This window comes from Apis mellifera, linkage group LG6 (assembly GCF_003254395.2).
Source record: "Apis mellifera strain DH4 linkage group LG6, Amel_HAv3.1, whole genome shotgun sequence".
NCBI lineage: Eukaryota > Metazoa > Arthropoda > Insecta > Hymenoptera > Apidae > Apis > Apis mellifera.
In genome coordinates this window covers 6,352,050-6,373,827 of record NC_037643.1, presented here as the reverse complement: position 1 = coordinate 6,373,827, position 21,778 = coordinate 6,352,050, and the positions used below count along the sequence as shown (strand labels likewise).

Below are 21,778 nucleotides of genomic sequence, written 5' to 3'. Positions count from 1 at the left end.
ATTCGGGAAAATAAAAGAGGGTGGTTCAAGTGTAAAGGGGGGGGGAAAGAGGATATCAAAGTTTAAACTATTCAATTATAATTCAGGAACAACTATGTTTATCGAAGTTGTACGCTAACATTTCTTGTCGAGGAATCTCGTCCCTAGTTATGGAATATAAACAATTCTGTAGTAGGAGGGTAACGAGCAACCCTGCATCGACGACGTTACGTTGATTTTTCCAATGGATTTTCTTCGTGTTTACCTTCGTTGCGTTGCCCATCCCACCCCCTCCGTTTCCCCGTCGCTGTTAGAAGTGTTTTCACATTTATTTAACTTCATTCGCGCCTGAACAACCGTTTTATCGCTTGTGTTTGTTTAAACGGCCAATCACGGGCTAACGAATCGATATTTAATTACGTAAATTCGAGATGGGATAAACAAATCGTGATGATCATATGTTCATTTCTCTGTAAGGGGGTGGTTCGTTCAATCAAACCGCTTGTTCCCGTATCGATGTATTAACGGATATAAAATTACACATACGGTTCGGTTGCGTGCACGAATATCGACGAGTCAAAAATGTTCCAAGATTATTCCGATATAAGTGTAACTCGTTTCCTATTTAACTATATAAGCCAAATACATTATATCACATTGAACGGTAAATTATCGAGAACTCGAAGAGGGGCGGTATTCTTCGTTTCTTTAATAAACTATTTCAGAAGAGAAATTTTAAATTGATCGGTGTAAAAAAAAGAATTTCATTTAAAAGAGAGAAAGAATAATAATTCGCACAAACGAATGACGTTAAAATTATTGAGGGAGAAAAAAATGCATCGAAAGATATATAAAAATCCGAATATGTTATATCGATATTATTTTATAATCCCTCTATGTATAAATTCGCGCGGTGGAATATTCGAAAAAAAAAAAAAGGCCATCAGAACTCGATATAGCAAATTTTCAAGTAACCAGAGGATTTATTTCCAAATAACTAGCGAAGCTATCACCGCCGTGTTGCGCGATATTTGGGATTTTCGATCGAATTCGGGATACCCCCGAGAGAGATCGGGTCGGGAAAAATGAGGGATCGATGCCAGGTGCGGGGCGGGGGCGGTGCGTGGCAGCCGAGAGCAACGAGTTAACAATTGCGATGATTCATCTATCACGCCACGCTCTTATTATAGCTATATTGGAACGATAAAACTCATCCCAGCAGGCCCCATATGATATAACCGACTGAATTCCATTTAAAACCCTGTGGCGGAGCGAGATAGCTGGCCGAATTATATTTTCCAGCACGTCGCGTGTAGACCGATAAGCAATCGTAAGAATTGCAAATAGCGTTTTTTAATAAAATAAATTTAGATAACGGACGAATAATTTCAACGCGAATAATTTCTGCAATCTCTCTCCGGGAGAAATATATCGATGGAGGGAAGGAAGGGGTTGATTCGATTTTTCTTTTGTTCTTTGTCTGTTTGTTTTCGTTTTTTTGATGATGCAGAATGAAAAAGGGAAAGAAAGGAAGTGTCTATCGCGCAAAATATTTCAACGATTTCGCGGCCGTCGCGAAATGCAGACGCCAAGTATGCGCCGCCGTTTGCAACCAGAATGCGTTACCGAATGTTTCGCACGCCTTGCAAAATATTCGAAATTGTTTGCAATCCTTTCTTCAGTTTCGCAGCGGAAAATTCGAAGAATCGAGTTGTTTGATTTCGTATTTAAAACGCGAATGTAATTCGCGAGTAGGAGTATAAAGGATACGATTAAAATAGAATAAAAAAGGTATATGAAAACGTGAATAAAAGAAGAGTATATAACGAGATAAAGAATATAAGGGGAGGATGTGATAAGTGGAATATAAATTAAAAATGAAACGAATTTAGACGGAACGAATTTCATCTCTATATTTTTGGCTTCTGTTTCTACACGCGTAATTTGTTTAGTAAGCCTTTACTTTTTTATTCGTTGTATAAAATCCCTTTTGCTCTTATATTATATCTTCACGTTTCTTCACGTTCTCCTCATATATAGTATTTCTAAAACTGTTATTCTTCTAGAATTTTGCTCTCTTCATCCAGTGACCAATTACAAATTAATTATACACGCGTTATAAAAAAAAAAAAAGAAAAATTTTACTCTTTGAGAATGAAATCGTGAGAATGTACATTGAAATCCCTTTATTCTACGTTCTACAATGGCTGTGTTCCTGGGGAACGGGGAGCGTGGAAATACATGTCGCGTAATGATGTTAAGCTTAATGGCCAATCACAGGGCGAGTCATTACCATTCGCGCGCGTTCCATTTTTTACGAGGCTGTCAAGCCGTTCTCCAGCCACTTGCAAGTTAAATTATTTCGGATTTATGTCGGTCAGAGACATAGCTCTTTTCACCGAACCACCGCTTCGGCAATTGGTGGGAGGGGGTAAGCGTTGACGAAAGAAGAAATGAAAATGCCAAGTGAGATCTACGGGAGGACATTTAAGGTGAAAAATTGAAAAGAAACGGCAGAACGGGGGAAAAGAAACGGGGGGAAATACAAAGGAAAGGCTTGGAGAAATGGGCAGACGTTGGAATATATAGGGGAGATATATCAGAGATTGAAACAAAATTACATTTTTTTTTTTTTTTTTTACGATTTTAAATTGATATAAGAAGATCCGATATGCAATGTATCGATTTGTATTTTATATAATTTTAATAGTTATTTTTTTTTTTTTTACTTATTTTAAAATATCGCTCGATATTTTTAAATTTTTAATTCTATTTATAACAGATTTATAATCAGATTGAAAAATTTGTGATACTTTTGTAAAATAGTAAAATGGAAATAATTATAACGTGTTAGTGACTCGTTAGTACAATAGTTCTTTGCGAAATCGAACAACTTTTTATTTCCGCGTTTGACGTTTTATTTATTCATCGTATTACGCGTATTTAATATTATGCAACATTAAATACGATACGTTTTAATTGGGATAAAAAGTGATTATTAAACAGAGATATATCCAGGTGATGCGGGTGTATCGGGATTTCTCAGTAGTATAGGAAAGAGTTATATCAGGCAATATACGTGTTACAAGGTAGCTTGCTAAAATTAATATTTAAATCCTCTTTATTTCGTTGAATATCTTGTTTAATATATCGATTCGGTGTATTAACAATTTATATGCTCGCTATTTATTATGTTAAATATATGCTAAACGCATACTGTATATGCGCAAGGATAAAATACAATAATGACACGTTTATGGAAGAAGTGAAAAGCGTAAAGTTTAATACACGTTAAAATTAAAAATCGTTGGGAATAATCATCGCCCGATTCGCGTATCGATTTATATATAAATTGTTTAACAAATAAATATATCGTGGTATCGTCATTAAAATGGAAAAACATCCAGATGATTATGCGTTTCTAAAATTGAACGCGTGACAAAAAAATCATTCTTGCTCGCCGAATATTTCATTCATTAATTAACCCAACCGACGAAATATTTACATTAATACGTTTTTCAGTAATTAATTTTACGATGATTTACGAACACGGTAAACTCTTATAGCGCGTAATCACGATAAGAGCGTAATTTCTGATTCCATAGTTACTATATACGTAATTAATATGATTATGCTATTTAAATTAACGCTAATTAAATTTGCCGTTCAATTGCACGCCCATGTTTATAACGTTTCGCGATTAAATTTTACCTTCAATTTCTCAGCCTGAATATTTAATTTCCTCCTTTATTAATACACTTTATATTTTCATCGTTAAATATCTTTTATTCCTATACGTTCATTAATGTTCCACGCTGGAATCTCATATTTGCGACGAGAAACACAAATTCTTGTTATATATACACACACACACACATACATATATATAATATATAATAGGGGATAATGGATATACGATTACATAATATAATATTGTCCAATTCTGTGCACATTATTATCACATTTCACAATTGTCTCGTTAGATACGTCGGGGCCCGCAACTCCCACCCGGTATGCCAAGTTTTCCTTTACGGTTTGTTTATGTCGCATGCGCACTATTTGCCTCAAGAGCCGTAGACGGTTCGCCACTCTTTCAGTCGACGGGAAGCGTGCGGATGTTTTGGATCTCTTTGCGACTCGTTCGTTGTTGAAGTATATCGTTCGAGTATATCTCGTCAGCAATATTAGTTCGGCGAGCAGTTCTACCTGTGATTTATCGTCTCCTCGTGCCATTCGTTCGAGGCAGGGGGAGGGGAAAAAAAAGTGTGTTCGCGAAATTTTTTCCTTCGGTGAAAATCACTCTCGTTTTGGCGCGAATCAAACGCTTTAAAAAAAGAAAAAAGTTAACGATATTGGTGAATTAGGGGAACGTCCAAGTACGTGAAATGTGTAAGAATGTGATCGAAAATTTAAAATGGTAAAATATTTAATTGTCACGAGTCTACAATCGGAGTTTCCATATGTATTTGATAAATTAGTAGTTGGTAATAGAAACGTGTTGGTAAATATATTGACAATTTCTTTGCCAGATTTTTCGAAGTTAAAGTCGTAGTTGCTTGTGAATAATCTCTCTCTCTTTTTCTTCTTCTCGTGGATATAACAACGTATCGTTAAAAAGTTAGCTCGTTCATGTATTCGAAAACGCAGAAATATAATTTGTTACGTTTTAGAGAAACTCGGTTAACTCCGATTCGATGATATATTCGCGGGACGCGTGTGAATTGACGAAACTTTGCGTGTAATGGGAAACTACGAGTGGAAACTTTAAAGATCACGTATACAACGCGAAAGGATTACAAGGATCATTGCGCCCCCGGAACCGCTGTTCAACGCGTCAGTGGTGAGTCGAACGAAAATATTAGATCTAGATTTACAATATTTATATAATTTCGTCGTAAGAAACGAAATTTTTTCTTCTTTATTTAAAATTACTATCGTAAAATTGTGCCGTATTCGAGGAATTTGCATTTTAATGAAACTATCTTCTCTCTTATCGTATCCTCTTACTATTTTAAAGGAAGAACAAACACGGTCTCTCGATAAAATATCTTCGCCAATGTACAAATAAAACATCGTTTCTGGAAAACATCGCGTGTGTACCATAATGACATATTTTTAATTAACGAATATCCAAGGAATGTTTGATCGAGAAATATTGGCCCCCATCGAGAAACATTCTATTTGCCGATAAAGCCCGTAAAGAAATTGTTATTCATAACTCTTTCTCTTCGCTTTCTCTCCGATGAAGGAACACTTTCCACACCTCGGCTTCCTTCTTACACACCACAGTGGATCTTGAATGAAACTCCATCGATCCACCTTTATTACCATTATATTCCTCTTTATAATTATCTCTTGGATTAATCGAACAACGTTTGCAATTTCACGAAAATAGATACGCGTTCTTTTTTTTTTTTTCTTTTTCTCGAAGATATTAACGAGTCCACACACACGAAGCATTTGTTTTTTCAACGACACGCGGAGCAATTTTTTCCACTCTTTTTTTTTTTTCCATTTTTTTCCCCTCTCCATACCTTCGGGACACGCAGGTAGTAGCATGTTATTATCGTACCTCGGCACGGAGAGAGAGAGAGAGAGAAAGAGAGAGAGGGAGACGGGCTAATTGAAATTCGGATAATGGACGAATCGATGAACGGCTACTGTTGCTTCGGGCTGAAAACGCTGTTTTTGTCGACATCGTTACGCGGAATTTAATTTTCATGCCTCGCTAATGTTACCACGACACTCCGTACACATCGATTCGCCATAGTCTTTCTATCGGTTTGCCCGCGGCCCATAACGCGTTCGTTCGTTGGACGAACGGGTGTTGCTCCTTTTAATTTCGTCAAATATCGAAATATAATAATTATTAGGTTTAAGCCTTGATCGGTTGTTCATTGACAGTGATTGGCGAGCGTTCACTAAGGAAGGGGTAAGGGGGTTAATTGGCCCATTAAACGGGCAAGATCGTTTCCAGAGGGTTGAGATGATGTCTTGTGGCTCTTTCACCGCCTTCGCCATGCTGCGGATTAGGAAAAGAGCCGTCAAGCTCGTGGATAATAATATTTATATCGCTCAATCCGATCCTTAATCTTGTTTAATCAGCTTATCGTACGATGAATGTAGCTGGTTGTAAGAAAATGGGAAATTTTTTCGGTTGATAAAAGTTTGTTGAAAGAAAGAAATCAGTTATCTTCATCATTGACGAGATATTATTTTATTATTCTTGTAACGTGGACGCGAATTTTTGAAATAGGATTAATAATAGGGTAAGGTAAAATGGGACGGTGAAATATTCCATTTGAAATGGGATATTTATTAATATTAATAAGATTTTTGTAGTGGCTAATTATCCGATTGAATCCTAATTGAGCTTTCTATTATTTTCAAGTGTCGCTTCGCTCAAGGGTCGAAACTCTTGTCGAATCATCGTTTATCGTTTCCCGTGGAAAATTTCTAAAATCTACTCGTCGCGTGATTATATTATAATTACTTGGTATTACGAGCAATTGTATTTAATCAACGTATTCAATAACGTATTTACACGTATTAGCAATAGGAAATGAAAATTATTGTTATTATATTCGACACAAATTGTGAAATTATCACTCGTGTTGTATACGTGTCCAATATTCCTATTCCAAGATCAATACCAATAAACATCAAGTTCATTAATTAAATTGACAGTCTAAATAATATTGCTTTGTTACGCGGTCAGACAAATGTGTAACAATTTTCTAACACTGTTGTCCCTTCGTCACGACTCAACATTCTTCAAAACTAACTCGAATTATGGAATTTATGAAAATTAACGCGATAGATATTAAAAATCATTGATATTACCTAAGTATAAAAAAGATTCACTCTTTCCTCTTCCCTTTTTATCCACAATTATCGAACAGTCGTCTATTTCAACATGTATGAGTATCGTGAAGGAGGCTGAATAAATTTACATTCACGCTCCATACACAAGAATCTACTCAATCACGATATAATTCATACACAATTCGTACACAATTTCCAAAGAGGAAACTCAACCCTGTACGTGTGTCGTGCATAAGTCATATCATTGCCACTTTCGATTCGATCGAAATTTCATTTTGCCCAAACTAACAACGCGTTAACGATTTATATTATACGTCTATTAATCCCCGGAATTTCGTGCTCGTGCGAAATTCGTGCATACGCGAGCAAAATCTGTGGGAAGAGGGAAGAGAGAGAGGAGAGGATTTTACAACAACGACTCAGCGCGTTTACACCGTCTTCCAGGGTAATAAAGAGGTTCATAATTTAAAGTGACCTGTCGAGATACGGACTTATAAATTGTTTTAGCCGGCATGGTGGTCAGCATTATCGCGTCATCGGAAATTACGAATGCTGGGAGGCTTCCTCCTCCATACCACCCTTCGGCGTAGTATGGCATCTTTATTGTTTTCCATCGGGCATCATCATCATCATCGTCGTCATCCCCATACGTGCGTGCACGGTATTCGAACGGACCACCGCCGTCGATTGTGTATAACGTTCGAAGCGAATCGTTCCGCGAGATACCCGACCCGTTTTCAATAGATACATACGCGCCCCCCTTCGTACCACGGTAATTAGAAGCAAATATTCATACGGGATGGGAATTCATGATTAACGATTCATCGTGATTCGTAGGAAGATCGAACGATTGGGGGAGGATTGTACGTACGGATGTTATTACGTGCTTGGATATTTAAAATTTTTCTAGCGTATTCTGTTAGAAATCTTGCAAACGAAGAGACGAATACTTGATTTTATTCTTTCTTCTTTTAAATACTTTTTGCTTTTCGTTTCAAGAAATTCGTTGTTTAGTTATCTCTGCGCGATTACTCGAAAGTTTGTCAAGTAACAGGGTATTAAATTTTTATGTAATGTTATATCCTCTTTGTATAAATCATTTCAATGATTATTAATATTAATCGTGTTGATTAAAATGAGTAGGATTTACAATAGAAATTCAATTGGTTAAATAAAAATTCTTTTTGAATTTTTCGATATTTAATAAAATTTGAAAAGAAAAGTTAAAGTCCGATAAGGATTAATTGATTATTAAAGTATCATCACGTGCGTATAATTCGTGTTTTCATTCTTCGTTTTGATCGAACGATTTGAGAACGAATTGATAGAAAATTTTTTTAATTTATACAAAGAGGATTTCTTGTAATTAAATCCTGTTACTACTTACCCATTTATTTTCAATTTAATTTAGTTCGAGATTGATTAAAATGACCGGTGTACACACGTATACATAATGTAGCAGTAGAGAGAGTTGTCTTTGAGGTAAGAGTTAACTACGTCAAAGGTAGTACTAAATTAATTGCTACGTATACACTACGATCATCTATGCCTGCATATAATTCGATCGAAGATAGTTTGTTATCTCTAATATATAATATCGTCACGAAAGTGAAATTTTTAAATCTGATTTAGATCTAATTTTTTTGAGATCGAATAAAGTAGGCATAATTGAAATCGTATCCTTCAAATGATATAATTTTCTTTTCTCCAGAAAAGATCGAATTATTTTTAGCCATCGAATAAATTAACGACGAATATAACGTGATTACATTCTAGTTCAGATATTCGTGTTTCCCTTTTTTTGTCTTTATAAAGGAAAGCATCGACTCGTGTTTAAGTTATTAAACAGAGCAAAGTAAATATTGACTTGGTGGCGTCGTTAAGCCGAATTAAATTTCTACGAAATTTACGTTATCCAGCAAAATCTCTATCTATCATCTCTATCAAAATAAATTTCGCCAGGATATAAAGATACACGCGCGCCCAAAATATTTGAACATCGTATTCGATCGACAAGCACGCGTGGTTTATGTACACACGCACGGTACCTTTCCCTCCCCTCACAGAGATGCTTTACCTTATATATTCAAAAATTTATCTCGATCGTTCTGTCAGAATCGTTGATCAGAATTCAAATCGAAGGGATGATCGAGCCTTTAAATATGCATCGATCGAGTTTTTCGTACGTAAGCGTCGTCTTAGGGAACGATAAATTTTTCACTGTTTTACGAGCAACCCCCGAAAAAAGTGGATCCGCGAAAGAGAACACCGTTTACACGCCGGGTAAAACGTCTTCCAGGATATATCGATGCACGTTTTGAGAATCGATGAATCCTTCTCTCTCTCTTTCTTTCTCTCTCATTCTCTCATCGTTTTCCCCGGCCATTCTTTCTCGCCACTTCACCTTCCTCTTTGTACCTTTTCAACTCTCGATATAACTGGTTGCACGGCTGCATAGACGCCTGCTGAAATTCACGGGCTTATTTGATCGCTTACTTTCCTTTTGACGTGAAATGTTCCTTTGTAGCGCGAAAATTTGCTTTTCACCACTATGTGCCGAGATACACCGCGCGAATATAATTCCGCGACTGACCTTTCTTTGCTTTCAAAAGAGAGGTTGGGGGGGAGAGAAAGGGGAGGATAGATCGTGGTGAATTCGCGCAGTTTTAAATAAATTTAAATACTGGGATACATTTAATTCTGCGATAATGGCAGCGCTTAATTTTTACTCGGGGGTGGCGAGTCGGTCGATCCAGCGTGATCCCGAAATTTTTCGTCAAATTTGAAAGAAATTCGTGATTTTTAGGTCGGTAAGATTTCGTTAAAAAGAAATAACGATTATTCGTTGAATAGAATTGTGAACCCAAGAGAATCAAAACGAATGAGATCGTAGAATTTTTGGGACGATTATTCTTATATAATTACTTATAATCATTCACACAGAAATTTTAGAAATAAGAATAAAGTATCGTTATATTTTACCTCATTGAAATTTTTAATTACGGAAGGAAAGAGCAAGGTTGAAAGAAAAATAGCTTCTACTTAATTTCAATATTTTCACTATCTCATTCTCTTCTCGAATCATCTCGAATATCCTTACATCATTTCCTTACATTTTTGATGCACACTGGAACAAACGTGTTCTTCTCCTTCTTTCCTTCCTTCAACGAACTTCTTCCAAACAAATTCGGCTTTTTCGATCGGGGTTAAGAGTTGCTTGCTACAGTACACAGTTACCAAATGTGAAACTCCCGTCGAAGAATCGCCTATTTTCTCCAAGCCTCTTCCTCCTCCAACGCTCTTCTTCCACGTGGAGGAGGAACAGCCGACGAGAGGAGGTTGCTCGTGTTTGCGGGTGACTGGTTTGAAGGGGAACGAGTTTCGAGAACTCTTAGGGGGCGGCACCTCCTCTTCCTCCTTCTTTTCCTCTTCCTCCTCTTCCTCGGTCTCCGCGAAAAAGTTAGCGAAAAGTTGGCCGATCCCCGGAGAGGTCCGGGAATCTGCGTTCTTAGCCGAGACCGTTTTCCATTGAAAGCTTTCTTTTCGGGGTCGCACCTGACGGATCGACTTATCGCAACTTTCCGTCTCGTTTTCCTTCTCGTTTCTTTCTCTCGTGGATGAGAAAAGGAAGAAGGGACGGAGAGGAGGAGAGAGTCTCGTGGAATACGAATTCTTCGAGGTAAGAATAGGAGATCCGGATACTCAAGGTCGACTCGAGGGGGTAAGGATGGGAAATAAAGTTAGTTAGAAAGCTTGGAGAAAGAGGGAAATATTCCGGTGAGATTGGAAGAATTCCAGGAATACGGCCGAGAAGGCCCCTGGCTATCGGTGCGGCCGAATAGATTAAAGATTAAAGAAGAGCCGCGAAGAGGATCTCCAGATTTTATTAAATATTCAACTATCCCTCTCCATCGTTTATAACTATATAGATATCGGTTACAGAAAAGAAAAAGAAAAGTCGAGGGGGGAGAAGTCAGTTATCTGGGAAGTTGGTGTGGCTCGTCTCCAATCTTTTTGGAAAATTGAAACTCGAGCAGCTTAACTATTGGAACAAAGTCTTTTTTTCTTTTTTTTTTTAGAAATATATTTTAGATATGGATTCGATATTGTTGTATACGAGTTGTGAATTGGATATATAATCAAACAAAATTTTTTTTTTAATAATAAATTAATGCAACGGAAGGAGTAAGTGGAGGAAAATTAGAAATCGCCCCTGGTTAAATAATTGGTTTGCGAAATTGCATTTATAAATTTGTAACACGATGTTGATAGAACGAAGCACGTGTTAATATTTGAATTGGTTAATTGAAAAACTTGTACAATTTTGAAAGAGATGTCCACGATGTATGCTTCAACAGGTTTTATCCTCAAGGGGCACGAACGGATCTGATGGACGCTGATGTTGTATGATTAAAAAAATTTGCCTGTGTTTTCAGCACATATGTTTTGTAATCGTACGAACAAAAGGATTCTAAAATTATAGCACGATTAACACAGCGAATTTTTTATTATTAATACAATTTTTTAACGTATATATCCATTTCATCACGTCTACAAAATTGAATCCGCAAATAATTCTCTATTTGACTCGCTTCACAAATAATCCAAAAGGGATAATTAAAAAAAAAAAAGAAAAAAAGATAAGTTCATTCGTGGAATTTATATTTAAATTAAATTTTCAATATTATTTATATAGCATGCAAATTTATAGGAGATATATACAGGAGAAGATTATACTCGTATTTCTTTCTTTTCTAGTGAAGTTTTCTAGGAATTTATATATATATATTTAAATCAAATTTTCAATATTATTTATAGCATGCAAATTTATAGATACAGGAGAAGATTATACTTGTATTTCTTTCTTTTCTACTGAAGTACTTACTTTTTTCGAAATCGTTTCCTCTAAATTCTCTAAAGTATAACAATTTCAACAACATATTTTATCGTAATATTACAGTACAATTATTTCTTCCATAAAAACTCGTCAATTTTGCATTCCCTTATCTCAACGCTGTACACACACCTCATCCATTCCAATTGAATATTTCACGCGAAATTTTCCACGTGGATAGAGTTTTCCAGACTTCATTTCTCGGGGATATGTCCGGTGAGCGTATCATCGGGGAATATTGACACGGTAGATGTTCGCCCCTCCTCCCACCATTCGGTTTCTTGTGACGCGCAAGGAGAGCCCTCGCAGGGCCCTTACACGTAACCTTACCTCTCCCCCGTCGTAAAAATGCAAAGCGTTCCTCTCGCGAATAAAAAGCTTCCTTCCCTCCCCTCCCCCCAATTGGCGCGAACCTCATGAAACTTTCAAAAGAGACACGACCTATAGGGAGGAGCGTTGCTGCGTACGGAATGCGTTGTAACTCTCCCGTTCTCCGCCATTTTTTCCATTCTACACTTCCGCTTTGTTGCATCCGGACGCGCGGACTTCCGCTGCAACGCGTTGTTGCTGCATTGATATTTTTTTCCGTCCGAATCGAGGATCTTTTCGCGCTTTCTTTTTTCTTTCAATCCTTCCTCGCTGCGAATTTCGTTATTTTGTTCAGCTTTGATTCGAGAAATCTCAATGCATCCTTAGAGAGAGATAGGATGAAACTGATAGGTTCAAATGTATCATTAATGATGGGAGAATGATCGTTGAAATTCTACGGAATCGAGGATAGGTTTCATTGGATCCGACAATGAGTTAACACGGTTTCGAATGTTTGAAATGAATTTATTAGTTCAGAATTCAGTTGGAGAAATCACGAGTTCGTTAAAAGATTCGAAGAAATTGTGTGACGATAGGCACGTGATAATTTGGTTAGAAAGACGAAAAGTTGAGAAATAATAATAATTGGTCGAAAGGAAATTGAGGAGTCGATAAATAATTTTTATCGAGCAAGTGGAGGAAATGAGAGTAGATTTATTCGATCAGCGTCAATTCTATATAAATAGATTTAGAAGATATCTTTCTCCTCCCCTTCCCCCTTTTATATACAGATATTTTTTGTTACGAAATCTCTTTTCTCTCGGAAATCTATTAGATAGAAACGAGTGATTTAACACCATTTCTTCTCCATCTGCCGGTTGATTTCTTTATTTTCTTGAGACGAGGAAGAAGAATATGAATCACCTGCATTAACTCTCTTTCTTGGGATTCGTAAATCTTAGTCCATTATATATAATAAATCTCATTTCGTTGAAAGAATGGTTATATTTCTATCTTCTCTTTTTTTTTCTTCGTTTCGTTGAATGAATGGAAAAAAAAAATGGAAGAAATTGAATTAAAAGAAGAGTATTCTTGTCCAATGAAATATAAATTTCATTAGTGAATTGAGTTATTTAATGAAATATTTTCCCAACATTTTAGGTCTCTTTTAACCGTACTAATTTACTTTATTCGCTCTTTTTAATGGATCTCTATCTCTTCTCTATTTTTCCTCTCTCTTTCTCTTTTTCCTACTTTTTCTTCCAATTTTCTCTCGATAGATTTGATCAGAAATATCCAATGAGAGTTCTTGGAGGTACAATTGTTGGAAGTTTATTTTAATTTTTTTTTTTTCCAAGAACACAAAAAAACATAACGCGTGCTCTTTCAATCTGTTTTTCTTTCTATCTTTAAAATCAAAATATACACTTTATCTTAACAAGTTTTGATCAGTTTAATTATTGTTATTTGTTACTTTTGTTCTTATCAATAATATAATCATATTTAATTTTAGAATTTTCACGCGTGAGGTCAAAATTTTTAATTTTTAATCGCGATATTTAAATTCGTGCAGGTTAAATCGATATTTAATATATTCGATTGCATTAAAATAATATTTTTCATCCCTCTTATATATTAAAATATACATTTCTTTGAAATGTCGTGATTCGCGAGTAAGTTGAACTTTCTTATTTAAGAGATACGAGACACCTGCACCGATCCAATATTTCATATAAATTTTCCCATCAATTACATTTTCCCCTTGCTCCTTCGATTCTCTCACAATTTCCTTTCCTTTCCTCCGCGAAGAAAGAAACCAATTCTTGTACTTTGCGATCCGCGGAGGATCCTGCTTTTCTGCTTCCCGAACGAGCTTCTTTTATTTCCACCATCGGAAACCGGAAGTCGGAAACGCGTGCGGACCCGTCTCGTCTTTCACGACGAGAAACGTGCCAACCCTTTCCCTCCACGTTTGACAATCTTCTTTGTGGGAGGGAAACGGATGCATAGACGTATCCCTCCGCGATAAATTCTTTTTTTCTTTCTCTCGCCGTTTCTTGCCGCCGGATGGACAAGTTTTCGTGACAGAAAGATACGTGACGGTCTCTCGATACTCGATGCTCTTTTCGTATCCTCGCCGCTTCTTTATAAATATATATATATATATATCAGGATACACCAGGAAACGCCTTCTTTGAAACAAGTTCAACCGAGAGATGAAATACGTGTTGTATTTTCGCCGAAACGACGAATTTACGATGATCGAAAATGGAGTAGGAAGGTTGTTGAATTAGGAAAGAGAAAACTCTCTGCGCTAATTTTATTCCGTTCCTCTGGCTATTTCGCGCGAGAATTGGGGGTTGAAACATAAATCTGGATAAGCCAAGGAGAAATATATACGATGAGATATCTGTTTTTAATTGTAATCTGCTTTAAAATTTCTTTCTTTCTCTCTTTACGTTTGTTTGTATTTATATTATACGCGGATTGAAACCTTTGAAAATAATAATTAATTGAAAACAGCAATGTTCAAGGCAATCAGAACATTTATTTTTGTTTTATATGTAGATTTAATATACTTTCAAAATTATATATTGAATTAGATAATTTCGTTATATCGAAATAAAAATATAATTTTTAAAATATTCGAATGATCTTTAAAATTTTATTCGAGAAACGGCATCATGTTTAGTAATATTTAATCAGTAATGATATAATTGAAAAAAAATTGTCATCAGAAATAATTTGATCCTGAAGAATTCTCTCAATTCCCTCAATTTCTCTCGTGAAATAAACAAACAAACCACAAAGATAATTAATAATTCCTTTTTAAATATATTCTCAATATTTCTCCTTCCTATTCTCCAATCGTTAATTTTTCCCCGTGTAGAGGGAGGAAAATTCGATTGCGGAGCAACAATTTCTTGGCCGACCAGTGAGGGTTGAACGAAAAACCAATGCGTGGAGCTAAGGCAGTTAAGATGTTATCGTATTTCGGTGTGCGGCTAACTCGAGGGAATATCCTCGATCCTCCACCATCCTTCTCGTCCCCTTTTCTTTCTCATCTCTCTTAGCCGCACTACCCCCTCCTCCGACGAGCCTCCGATTCTTATCGATTTTGACCCCGAAACGCGATCGAGTTCCACCGTTCTTTTTCGCCTTTCCCCCTTTCGACTCGCGCTATGAATCTTCCTAACGGATCTCTGTACCACGCATTAATGTCAGACGCATACAGGGTCTCGAGATTTGACCCGGTTCCTGAGTTATCGGCGTTATGGTGGCCATCCTCGCTTTGGATTCGTCGTCTCTTATTATCTATTGTCTTTCTAGGTTCTTTTTCTTTTTATTAACGAAGTAGCTGAACTTGTTATCGAAAGATAAGTAGTTTTAGTTAAATTGAACGATAATATGATAATTATATAAGGATGTAATAAATTATACGATGATTTGATTAGATATATCGAAATAAAAATATAATTTTTAAAGTATTCGAATGATCTTCAAAATTTTATTCGAGGAACGTGAATAGAGGAAGTTTTATACTTTTCTTTTTCATATGACATAATGTATGTCATTTGTACAAGTTTAGAATATTAAAATTGGCAAGTTTCATTTGAATTGATTAAATCGATGGTTTCACGAATTGAATATATCCTATTTTAAATAAAAATTATTTCAATGATTTTTCTGTACAGGAAATTGTGATTGTTTCACAATTTTGTTTTTTTCTTCTTTTCAATCTCTTCTCATCTTTAACTCTAACGATTATTAGTTTAATCCACCCTCGACACGCCGTTTCGAAAAGAACGTTATATTTATAGGATAGAGACTTTTCCTCCATATCTCGATGCTCCAGGATTCTTTATCCATCGAAGGTCCTACGGGTCGATCTTTCACTCCGTGCCATTGTTATTTGCCCTTCTTAATAGCCGGATGGAGGGGTGCTGCTTGATGCAACGATCATTGCTCTCTCAGCTTCTTCCGGATTATTAATATCTTGCTCGAAGATAAGTTTGGATCATCGTACAATTTCGGATTAAAACGAGGCGATCGAAATCGAGTAGTAGATAAAATATCTAGCTCGCCTTTTCATTCTCATTCTTTCGAACGGAATGAAAGATTCTTCCTTGTGGTGTAATAATCGATTCCTCTTTGACCGAATTTCGGCCACGCCACGGGGATAAAATTGTTGAACGGATCAGATTTGATCAAAGGGGGTGGGTCATAGGCTGTCATACGAGTCATAAATCCTGGGCGACGACGACGACGAGAATTTCGTTTCACAGGTTGAAGAAAATGTATGTCGCCAATTTAGCTTCCACTCTGTTGCACATTTTTCTTACTTTTTCCCCCTCTCCACTTTTATATATACGTTTTTTCGCGACTTAAATTCTGCTTTATGGTCTTATTTCTTATACACATAATTCCTCCCCGAGAAACTTTTATCGCGTTTATGATATTCGTAGCGCAGTGATAAATTATCGTGAAATTTCTATGATATCGTTGTTTTCAATTCGGGCCCCACTTACGAGATTGCAAATATCGATCGATGAAATTCAATTTTATTTTGATTAATGTTCTAACGTAGTAAAAATTGAAATTATTTAAACATTCGTAAATGATTCGTGAAAGTGATCTTTCTTCGCATGCGTGTCTGTCCGGTTTTTCGAAATATTCCAAGATGCCTGAATAAAGTCTTATTTCATTCTATATCTAATATATTCAATCGTCCAAATTATTCTCATTAATCAACTCACCGAATGGAATTGATCGAATTAGCAATATCGTTTTCCTTTCCACGTATTAATTCCACCCTGTTGGCGTGTCTTTACGCGTAGCATGGAGAAGACATTGCACGTATCCTTTCCACGTATTTCCTCGATGATTCAAGGGCTCGATGCTCGTGATCAAAGAGGGGCTTACAAGGGAGGGGATCCTTTGTGAGCCGTCGCGTGTGATTAAAGCGATCCAACGTGACGTGGTCCCTCTCGACATTCCGGCCAATATAATTCCGATTTCGGGGGCGAGTTTTCGAAAGCGCGAGCAAAAACGACAACACGATTTCTCGACGTTTCATTTTTTTCCACAACCAAAGAAATCTCACGAATATAAAGAGAATCATTTCTATGATACATTTCTCGAGGAGATTTCTCTCCTCGCAATTGGGATTTGCATGTGGAGAGAATTATTTCGTTTCGAAATTTCGGGTTTAAAATGATACACGTTTTATAAATTTTGAGGAAGTGATTGAAGTGGAATTGGCGAATGGCTGGTGTAATTTCCTGGTGTAGCGATTTAAGACGGAATTTCCATCCTCTCCCCTTCGTTATTATTCACATGTAAATAATTAATAGAAATTTAAGCGGGTGTATATTGCCGGTTCGTTAGCAAGTTCCAATTTAGTTGATATGTTTAATGTTTAGGTGGATGTAGTTTAAAGTTCGGCAAAGTTAAGTTTGATTTCGAAGTTAAAATTTAGAACGTTTTCCTCTTATGTGGAATATATTGGAGCAATAATGGACGTGTATATCGTTGATACATTAACGTGTCGTTGGAGATTTTGTTAAAATTTTTTTTATTGAAATGAATACCGATATTCGATGCTTGTTAATATTTATAAATAATATTCAGTATGGTTAATTCAATCATTATCGATATTTTTGATAACGACGATGCACAAAGTGTTGGAATTACGACGTGTCGTGAATAATTTTAAACATGATGATTATTGGGTGTTATCGAAATTATTCGAATAATTATTTGCAGAATTAATATCTCTCTCTCTCTTTCTCTCTCTTCGAATAAAAATAACATCGTAACAAAGATAAAGATCGATTGGTTTCTGTTAATCGTATTGGTATTAAGAGCGATAACGAGAGAAGGCTGTGTGTAAAAGTAAGAATCGAGGTCATTTTATCTGACCACGCCTTTCTACTTCCTGGATGGATCGTTGTTTTCCTCGTTAGATTAAAGCTCGTTAATCGTTATATCTTCCTCCCTATTTCGTACTCGCGATCAGATCGATCCTGTGAATCAGTTGATTCTCTTAGCTCTTATTGATCGGTTAAAAAATATCGTCAATTAATTAGATATAATCCTATGATGCAGACTTCTTTAATCTTTTTCAGATTGGCTTTTTTAAAACTAGGATTTTTTATTATTAAAATTAAAGAACGAATAAATATCATTTAATGTGAATCAGCTGATTCTTTTAGCTTTTATTGATCAGTTAAAAAATATCGTCAATTAATTAAATCTAATCCTGTGATGCAGATTTCTTTAATATTTTTTAGATTGGCTATTTTAAAGACAGGATTTTTCATTATTAAAATTAAAGAACGAATAAATATTATCAAGGAAATGAAAAGTGTGTAAAAATATTCGATATATATATATGTTCCTTATATCAATCTGATATTCATAACATCAAAATAAAAATAAATTTACCAAATTCCTTTCCTCGTTTAAAATATACGAATTTAAAAGGCGTCCAATTTATTCTCAAATCATATCATATGCCGCGTATTATTTTTCTTCAAATCTATTCCTTTCCCCTTTTCGTAATTCGATTCGCCTGAAAATTATCCTCGCACTCGTTTGATCCGACGTTAAACAACGTCGCTCCAATTTCAGTTTCCCTTTAATGAGAAGCGATACAGAGAGATAGAGATACATAGATACAGAGAGAGAAGGGCGGATGGATGAAGGGAAGATTAACGCGACATCGCGGATAAATCAACTAAAAAGAAAAAAAAAAGGGGGAAAAGAAAAAAGAAGAAGAAAATGGAAATGAAAGTGCTCCACTTTAGAACGAGTTAACAATTTGCGCTTCGTCGTCGCGCGAGGAAATACGTAGAGCTCGTTTAAAAAAATCTTTGATGCCTGCCGTGAAGGAAGAAGTAGGTCGGTGCTTCGGGGCAAGAACCGAGGAGAATTAAGCTCTCGCCTCCTTTCGCGCTACCATTTTTCTATCCCCCTGCTCGTCCTCTGTTCCCTCTCTCCCCTCGTATTCCTCGTGATCCACGAGAAACCACGCGTATACACGCACACACACACACGTATACACGCGAAAACATGCCTCGTGGCGTCCATTTTTCAACGGCGTTTCGAATTTACATCACCATGGTTCCATTTCCACCATTTTCAACCACCATAAACTTTTCGATTTTTTTATAATATTCAGCGTTTTTCATTTCTGGTAAATTTCTCTTTTTAATCTTCGGAATAAATAACGGGGGAGAGGGGGAGGAGGGTTAATAAATATGATGGTTATCACAGTAGCAATAATGGTAAATTTTCAAATTACTCGCTCGCGAAGAATATTGCTCGTGGATTTTTTTACATTTTTTCTTTTTCCCTCCCTCCCCTTTTTTTTATATCCCTATATTTCTTTTTTATTTTCGAAATAAATAACAAGAGATGAACGACACCCAATGGTGATAATAGTAATAAATTTTTTAAAATTGTCATTTGTTCGCGGGGATTCAGCGTTCATATTTCTTGTACGATTACTTGTAAAATTTAACGACTCGGATCCTATTTTTTTTTCAAAAAAAAATATAACTTTTATATTTCTCGAACCATATATATATATATATATATACTTTAAAGTATCATTATTATTAATGAACAAATTATTAAACAATTATTAACAAGAATAATTGTAATATTCGAATCGTATATACGACACTCCATAAGAATGTCACTCCACTTGGTTTAAATCCCATTCGCAGTGACGAGTGTTCTTACATTGCACAGTTGAAAACGCGCGTTTTACGGGGATACGGGATCCCAGTTGTTGTTTTCCCGCCGTACGGTGGCTCAACGGCAACGGGATTAACTCGATTTGTCGAAGCGGTGGATGAAATAAAGCGACTGTCAGTTGGGCGAGAACCGGCTCTCTCGAATGTTTGCACGTGAATAATTACGCCGCAAGAGCATCTGTTCCAGACACTCGTAAAAACTGACGAAAATGGGCGGACAATCTCCACGAATGCGTGAATTCCCTGGAACGTCGATTAGTTAACGGCGCATTTGAGCAGTTGCCGGATCGGTAATTAGCGGGGATTTTTCTTTTTTTTTTTTTTTTTCCCTCTCTCTGAAACGGTACAATCCGATGTGGATGGAAATTCAGTCGAGACAGAGGGGTGTAATGTCTTTTTTCTCTCTTTCTTTTTCTTTTTCGAATCGCGTTTCCACCGCGTTTCTCGTTTAATCGAAATTTCCCCTAACGTTTCCAGCAATTTTTTTCAATTCTTTCCTGTAATTCAGATTTTATTTTCCTCCGTTGATGATTAATTTATAAATCGAAATGCGAGTTCGAGGAATGATGATGACGAGAAAATTTCATTCAAAGAATTTATTGGACGTATTCCATTCATTTCGATTCACTCGTTTATCTGTATTTATTTTTGCTGGAAAAGTGTTCTGTTTCTATATTTCTATATAAAGAATGGAAGCATCTTATCAATTAGGTTCTCTATCGGAAAATTAATACGACTTGGAAATGCGATTAATTTCATCATTCATTTAAATACTTCTCGATGATTCTTGAATTATAATTTTTGTTCTCGCTATTTTATTCCTCAATTCGAGGTACTTGGGATGCCATGTCGTGCCAACGAGATACTTGTACTACTTAATATTAGGTGTTGCTAATATACCAGTTAACATCTCATTGCTGGTCTTCAATTATAATTTTATACGTTCACGATACGATTCTTCACTTTTTTCACGATATTTCGAACGATCGACGAAATTAAATCGTTCTACCCTCTTTTGATCGTGGCAGTTGAACGTTTCTCGCTCTTCAAAGATACTTGATCCACCGATTTCTAGAAGGATAGTCGGTCGAGGCACAACAAGATATTTTCCTTTCCTATCTTTCGCCGGGAATTCAACGAGGAGTAAAGAAACTTTGCTCGTCCGTGAAAGTACACGGAAGAACTGGTCATTACCTGAGAAATCGACGAGCGCGTCTCTGGAAAGAGGTGGTGGTGGGTCTGTAAAAGAGCGCGGCAAAGAAAATGAAGGAGACTTTCTTTGACCTCGTTAAATGATACGCTCTGAGAAAAGATGAGCGGAGCGAGTTGCTTCATTTTCTTGATTTTTGCCCCTTTCATTGTTCGAAAATACCGTTTAAAATGTTTTATAGATACAGGATAATTTTGCAAGATGAAGGATTATTCTTCTATATCCATTTGAATCTCGAATAAATTAAGATGGATTGTTAGAAGTTTACCAATATTTGAAATTTTTCTACAATCCAATTTCGATCATTTTCTGGATCACACGAGATTTTAAATTCACCTCGATAATACTTTTTTTTCATTATATCTTTATTTTAACACAAAAATTATTTATACTCGTTAAAATTTATCTGGCCCAATCTATTAATTGATCGATATTTATATGTTACGCTTTCGCCAAAATCTTTACATGGCGTAGATTAACGCAGAGAAAGATAAAGAAAAAAAAAAGGGAAGAAGAATATTCTTCGACAAAAATTGCATTTCGAACTTTGATGAAAAACTTTCGGCAGAAAAGGAAAAAAGGAAAATCTCGTAAATTCGGTAAATCTCGTACCTTAAACCGTAATTTATTCGCCACGTTGTCAAAGAAGGGGAGAGGGGGGGAGGAAGGAAAGTTGGTTATTAGTTCCTCTCAGGATAACACGACCCGAGATTTTTTTTTAGGAAATGAGGTCGATCCGCTGATTTTAAATTAAAACTCACCCATCCCCCCCCGTATACATAACACCGCGTGAACACG

The 21,778-nt window shown here is 36.1% G+C and overlaps 1 protein-coding gene across 1 annotated transcript in view; it reads left to right on the top strand.

Annotated features, from left to right (window-relative positions):
• The first annotated feature begins 4,076 nt into the window (after window positions 1-4,076).
• LOC408896 (semaphorin-2A) overlaps window positions 4,077-21,778 on the top strand; it is a 503,815-nt gene continuing 486,113 nt past the window's right edge. The window contains exon 1 of the mRNA XM_016912661.2: window positions 4,077-4,819. The gene's annotated coding sequence lies outside the window, so the exon portion shown is untranslated. The remainder of the gene's footprint in view (window positions 4,820-21,778) is intronic.